A 7,201-nucleotide genomic window follows, 5' to 3' on the forward strand; every position below is an offset into this window, starting at 1 on the left:
ACTGCCCAGGGTGAGCTGGATGAGCGCAAGCGAGAGCTCATCCTAAAGCAGGTCAACATTGAGAAGCCCCAAGAGGTGGCGAAGGAACAGGCCGCCAAGGAAGCAGCTGACAGGCAACAACAGCAAGCTCTGCTGGACACCCAGGAGGAAGACCTCGTTGCGCCTGAGCAGGCGCTTGACGCCACGCTCCGCGATAAGGACGAGGAGATTGGGAAGATTGTCGCGCAACGGATCAAGGAGCTGGAGCAGAAGCACAAGGACGCACTTGATGCTCTGGCCCTGGACCAAGCCGGCAAGGTGGAGAAGCTGGACCTGGAGCAGGAGGGGCTGAAGGAGGAGATCTCGGTGCTGACGGAGGAGAGGGACAAGGTGAACTGCACTCTGGCGGAGTTGGAGGTCGCCATCTCCGACAAGACCAACCTGCTCTCCGAGGCCAACGGCTCCATCAACGATCTGAAGCTGAAACTGGACGGCTTGGAAAGGACGCTTTCGGAGGTCAGGGCCCGTGAGGAGACCCTGAACAAAACCCAAAACCCTTGAGAGCGAGAGGTAGCTGCGGAAGGATGACGCGTCTGCCCACAAGGACTATGTGGGCAGTATAAACCTCTGGATCGGCCCTCTCATCGACGTTGCAGAGAAGCTGACCATGTAGCTAGCTGTCATGGGCATGCCGGATGCCAGGTTCCCCCAGGAGGCGAACACAAGCCCCAATGCCAGGATGACCTTGTCCTTCAAGCACGTCCTCGATGCCCTGGAGCAGCTCCACTCCAATCGAGCGGCCTATCTGGCCAATGAGTCCCTGAGGCTTTGCCAGGGTGCCCTGACCAAGGTGCTCACCAAGGTGGTGTTCTGGAACACCCGCGTGGGCTTCGCCAACGCACTTGAGAGCTTGCCGGAGGATGCGGACCTCACGGCACTCGAAGAGTGCATCAAGCCCGTCATCAGCTGCATCGACAGAGTCAAGAGGGTCGAGGGCCAGCGCCGGGACTAGCCACCCCGTTCCTCATTGCCGCTGCGAGTTCAGGACCAAGAGAACCGCGGCGAGCATCAATGTAATATAACTTCGCAGTAATTTGAAATAGTGTGTGTTATCTTCCTGTTTGATCTTTCTTTGTACGTACACACCCTACGCTTAGTTGGATAGGTTTGCCAGTGCGTAAACCCGTGTTGTGGTGCTTTGAGGAATGGATCCTTAGGAGCCTGCCGGGGGCGCGTGCCGTCGGGCAAGCCACCTTGCCATTCTCGGCGCAGCCGCCCGAACTGTTGAGCAGACTCGAAACAGAACAAGGGTGTTGCCAATAGCGGAAGGGTTACCTCGCGTGCAGGTTTTCCATACAAGGAGCAAGATCTTTCGAGGAAGATAACCTAATGTAAAAAAGGAAATTGCTCAAGCTTTTAGGTGACTTAGCTTTCCGTCGCCACACAAATAGTTGTTGTGGCTGCAGATGACGCCGCTCGCCTGGCTGATGGCGCCAGAGCGATGGAGATGACTTTGACCTCCTCTGCCATTAGCGTTTACCCTGTCGCCTGCCTGCACTCGCGTGGACAGACCAGCTGCAGACGAGCCGACCACTGGGGCAACCTTCTGCTTCCGAGCTATGGCGATGAAGAAGTCGATGTGCTAACTTTTAAACCATATTTTCACAGCTTCAGTGCCCCTACCTGGCGCGCCAAAGATGTCGAGGGAAACGACACCTATGGGATCCCGGGGAACCACTTTCTATGGTTGGCGAGGCGGGGAGCTTCACAAAGAGCAGGTCTAAAAGATTAGCGTGGGGGGATTTTTACCCAGGTTCGGGCTGCAAATGATGAGTAAAACCCTAGTCCTGCTTGTTTGTGTATATTTGGTGTTCTTGAGTTCTTGAACTAGCTGCGGTACGTGCCCAGTCCAAAAAATTCTGAATCCTTCCAAAGTATGCCTCGGGCCTCCTTTTATATGTCATAGGGGTCGCCATAGTGGCACACAGGAGTTGAACAGTATCTACAGTGTACAAGTTTATCGCACGGCACAATAGGAAAAACGCATTTAATGCGCTGCCGACGAGCCCTCTTCCTTTATCGGGGACGACAATGAAGCTCGTCCCATCCGTTGCCGCCTCGCCTTGCGTCGATGAGCGTCCAAGCTGACGAGGCATGCTGCACCATGCTGGCTGGCTGGCTGATGTGCTGGTGCGGTGACAGGGTCTTCACTAAGATCTGCATGCCGCCACGTAGGTGCTTGACTAGTTGGCCCAGAAGTTGCATGCTGCCACATAGGTGATTGCCTAGTTGGCGGGCTGGTTACCGTGTCGGCACGGTCGTGGGGCAGAGAAATGTTGGTGGGTGCAGGCCCAACTGTGGCCCCGCAGATGCCCCTGACAAGGGTCTTGCCGGGGCCTCATGGCCATCCCCGACAAGGATCTTGCCGGGGCCTCGTGGCCGTCCCCGGCAAGGATCTTGCAGGGGGCCTTCATCTGTCCCCGGCAATGATCTTGCTGGGGGTCTTCGTCTTCTGGTTCTCATCTAGGCTTGCAGGCCTTTGGTGCTTCACAAAGACTGCATGCCACTACGCAGGCGCCCCCGAGCCTTGGTCTTGATCTTTTCGATGGTGTCAAAACTCTCTGGCTCAAGGGCGGTGGCCTTGCTATTTATTGGGCCAGTCGCCCCGGCAAGGCTCTTGCCGGGGCTATGTAGGATGCACCCGCAAGGGCTTGCCGAGGGAAGTCTTCCTTGTCATTTTGCTCCTCGCACCTCTGGCTTGAGTACTGCCTTGGCAGTCTCGTATATTTCCTTCCTCTGCCCCCGCCAAGCATGGCCACAGGTGTGGCTACGACTGCTCATGCATAAGTAAAGGGATACAGAAAGGACCCTACTTTTGTACACCGACACCTATCATACTACATCATAACCATTTTAAAAGCATGTTGGCACACAAGGTAAACCATTATAAACTCCTAGCTAATTAAGCATGGCATGAGTAACTATAATCTCTAATTGTCATTGCAAACTTGTTTCATTCATAACATGCTGAATTAGGAACGATGAACATATCATATTAACAAAAACAAGATAGGTAGAGTTCATACTAGCTTTTCCTCATCTCAATCATTTCATCATATATCGTCATTATTGCCTTTCACTTGCACGACCGAATGGTGTGAATAATGATAATAGTGCATGTGCATCGGACTAAGCTGGAATTTGCAAACATTTATTCAAAGGAGAAGACAAGGTGATATGGGCATCTTTGTTAGGTGAACAATAGTGCATATGAGAGCCACTCAACATTTTCATCGTGGTCTTCTCCTTTCGACCCCTAAAGAAAAGAAAAGAATTTCAAAGAAATACACTGAAATATTTTTGGAGTTTTTGTTTTTTGAAACAAAGTTAAACAAAAATGAGAAAAATTACTTACACAGGAAAGCTCCCAACAAGCAAAAGAAGAACGAGAAATCTTTTTGGGTTTTCTTTTAATACTACTACTAAGCATGCATAGAAAGGAAACAAACTACAACTAATAATTTTTTTTGTTTTCTCTTAAGGTTCATCAAACACATAAGAGGAAAGCTGGAAAAAAATAAACTAACATGGATAATACAATGAAAAGGTATGAACACGGACAACTGGAATGAATGTGTGAATATGAATGTAATGTCGGTGAGAAATACGTACTCCCCCAAGCTTAGGCTTTTGGCCTAAGTTGGTCTATAGCCATGGGTCAAAGTAACCCTGTCCAGTGTACTAAGGAGGATCCTGGGGGTTCCACTTGTTAGCGGGATCCTTTGGCACCCACTGATAAAGAGACTCCTGATATGGGTCAGGTGATGGCTCTAGCTCAGGAACTAGGGATTGCGTCCCTTCCCAGTATACATGAATGTCTGTGGGAAAAACAAAGTACCTGCCTGAATGAATATCTAACAAAGTAGGTGCAGTCAAGGTAATAATCTGAAAAGTATCCTCGCTAAATATCAAGTTATAAATGAGTCGCTTTTCCTCATCATAGCAAATAAACTTATGTGTGACTATGCTGTCATAATATAAGTATATAGTGGGTAGAAGTTTCTCCTCTTTCTCATCATGCCTAATGGGTTTCTCAAAGCGTTTAGCAAGGCGGGAGGCGAAGATAACTCCGAAAATAGGAACCTTTGTATGGTTTAAACTCAACCGTATAACAACCATAGCGCCTAAACTGAAAGTTCTATCACGAAGTAAAGCATGGCGCAAAATGGCAAGGTCAGGAACACTAAGGCCTCCACTTTCCCCACGACCAATTAAACTTCTCCCAGCAAATGTAAACTAGACACTCTCGCCTCTGACACCTTTCTCCTTTCCCCTACGGTAACTTCAGCAATAAAATCTTCGATATCTCTGGGACGTGGTTCCTCGACGCTACCCTCATATGGTATTTTACAAACCTCACAAGTCATAATGTGTCATCTCCTTATGCTAATCATATAATTCAAACTCTACCGTAGGTGGTGATCTCCTAGCATGAAAATTAGAATTTTGCACGAAAGTATTAGTGAGTAGGAGATACTGTTCAAACAGGTCATGGAGGAAGTCAGTGAGGCCTGCATTCTCAGCCAAATAATAGAAATCCTCAGAAATTCTGGCCGACTCCAAGAATGCATCACATGGCCATTCACACGACCGAAACTCCACCGTGCGAGGAGGATTGTACTTGCGCTTCTCGCTCTCCTCATTCTCTTTTTCCTTCGAACCCCAGCTCGTAGAGCCTCTCAATAGTCTCATCATCATTTTCTTTCTCTAAAAATTTCTGAAATTTTTAGTGACTCAAAATAAAAGTGAACCAGACTCAATAGGATTGATAGAAACTACTCCTACAAGTGCCTAGAGGCTATATCATGCATAAAAACTACCTTGGACCATATAAATTTGACATGCAAGCTCAAGAACAGGTTCAGCATAGCTGCAAAAGTTTGCAATAGATAAAGGACTAGAACAAAAACTAATTGGACCATTGGAGGAGTCACATACCTAAGAACAATCCCCCAAAGCAGTTTTCTGAATGGAGCTTTGAGCAAGGAGATCGAAAATGGCAGCAAACTGAGCAAGAACATGGGTTTGAGCTATGGTGTGATTTTTTCAGGAGGAAGACGAAGTGGATGGGTGCTGGAATAAGTGGAGGTGACCCACGCGGGACCCATAAGGTAGGGTTGTGTGACGCCCCGAGACTGACGCGCCAGGTGTCTTCCAGTTATTCGTTGTTGTTGCCATGTCATTCGCTTGCGTGTTGCATCTTGTCATGTCATCATGTGCATTACATCATCATGTTTTGAATACTTGCATCCGTCCCGGTCTCCAAGTTCTTTCCGTTGTCCGTTCTGAGCCCAGACACACTTGCACGCGCCCGCGGCACGTCCAAAATATTATTTTATAAGTTGCCGGAAAATGTTCTCAGAACGGGATGAGAGTCGGTGTGCGGTCGTTTTATGTTGTATGTAGGCCACCTGCCAAGTTTCATCGCATTCGGAGTCCGTTTGATACCGCAACGGATAACTATAGTGGCATTATAGTCGGTCAAGCGTCAGACGTTTTTGGTCTCCGGAAACCGTGTCGGGCTGCATTTCTTCCCCCTCCTCTCAGCCCAACCCTCTACACAGCCCTTCTAGCCCATCTACCTAACCCCCTCCGCTCTAGATCGTCCGATGGCGATCGAACGGCTCCGAAACGGAGCAAAACCCCCCTCTCCTAGACCCTTGCCTATAAATGAACGGCCTTCCCCTTCCATTTCTGTCTAAACCTAGCCCCTACCCTCTCCCCTAACCTACAGCCGCCGCTTCCTCCTCGTTTTTAGCGTCGATCCACCCCGCCGCCGCCACTTGGTGCATCCCCACTGGCTGGTGCCACCGCTGCCGCTGGCCTCCACCAATCCCGCGCCTCCACACGTCCTCCTACCCGCTCCCCGCCGCCACGGCCCTGGAGGCCCATCGCGAGCCTGCCCTGGGCCCGAAGTGCGCCGAGCCAGCCTGCTCGATGTCGCTCCTCCTGCACACGAGCGCTCCGCCAGGAACCAAGCTCCCGCTCGACCCCGTCTCCCCGCACCGCCTGCCCGACCCCGCCGCCTCGCTAGAGGCTGCGCGCGCACCGCCACGAGCGACCTACTCCGGGGAGCCCCGACCTCGCCGCCCTTCTTCTCCCTGCCTCACTAGCTCTCTCTCTCTCTCTCTCTCTCTCTCTCTCTCTCTCTCTCTCTCTCTCTCTCTCTCTCTCTCTCGCAGCACGCCGTGAACGCCATGAACGTCGCCGCCGTGCTCGCAGTCGTTGTCATTGCCGCGTCACCAACCCGTCCTTTGGCCGGATCCGGGTTCCCATCGCTGGATCTGTCTGTTCCCGCCGTCCCTGACGTCTACCTTTGCCAGGTTCCCAGCGCCACCACCCCTGGCTTCCCTCGATCTAGCGGGATCGGGAATGAGGACGACATGCCTCTGGGCCTCGTGGACCGCGAACAACCAAAGGCCGAGTGCACCATCCAGCCCACCTCCATCGACTTGGGCCATGACCCATGGCCTATGGTGAGGTCACTCACCCCAGCGCCCAGACCACTGTTTAGGTTCGGCCCAACTCTATTTTTTTTCGTCAGCAAATTTATCTATTCTCTAGGGAATTTCAGTTTTGCAGAATAGTCCCTAGCCTTCATGCATTTAATAACTCCAAAACCGTGCATCAGATTAAAATGATTTATATTTGAAAAATGACTAGAATTTCATCTAGTTTCACAATATCCAACTTTCATTCATGTTTGAGATGCTCAACTTGCCGTTTGCATTAATTTGCTCATAGGCCATGTTAAAATGATTTAATTCATAACTAAATAACCGTAACTCGGTTTTAAATAAACTTTATATGTAAATGGGGTGGAAAATGCCTAATTTAACATGGTGGGAATACTTTGCATGTTTAACAAAAATAAAATTGTGTTTAGGTCAGAACAGTACCAAATTCGTAATATGCATGTGAGGATTTTCGGGACTTGTTGCTTGTTGTTCCAGCCTCATTTAATCTTGCCTAGATAGGTAGTTTTATTATTGTTTCACCTCTTGCCATGTTAGTAACATTTAATATTGTTGGGTACATAACCGAGAGAGAACTAAATAAGTCATGTGGTGTTTCGTCAATATGCAACTCGTTGCGTATTGAGCTCCACTTAATTTGTAGTATTGTTTGTGCACTTTGCCATGCCATGCCTCATTAAACCGGA

Source organism: Triticum aestivum, chromosome 4A, assembly GCF_018294505.1.
Source record: "Triticum aestivum cultivar Chinese Spring chromosome 4A, IWGSC CS RefSeq v2.1, whole genome shotgun sequence".
Lineage (NCBI taxonomy): Eukaryota > Viridiplantae > Streptophyta > Magnoliopsida > Poales > Poaceae > Triticum > Triticum aestivum.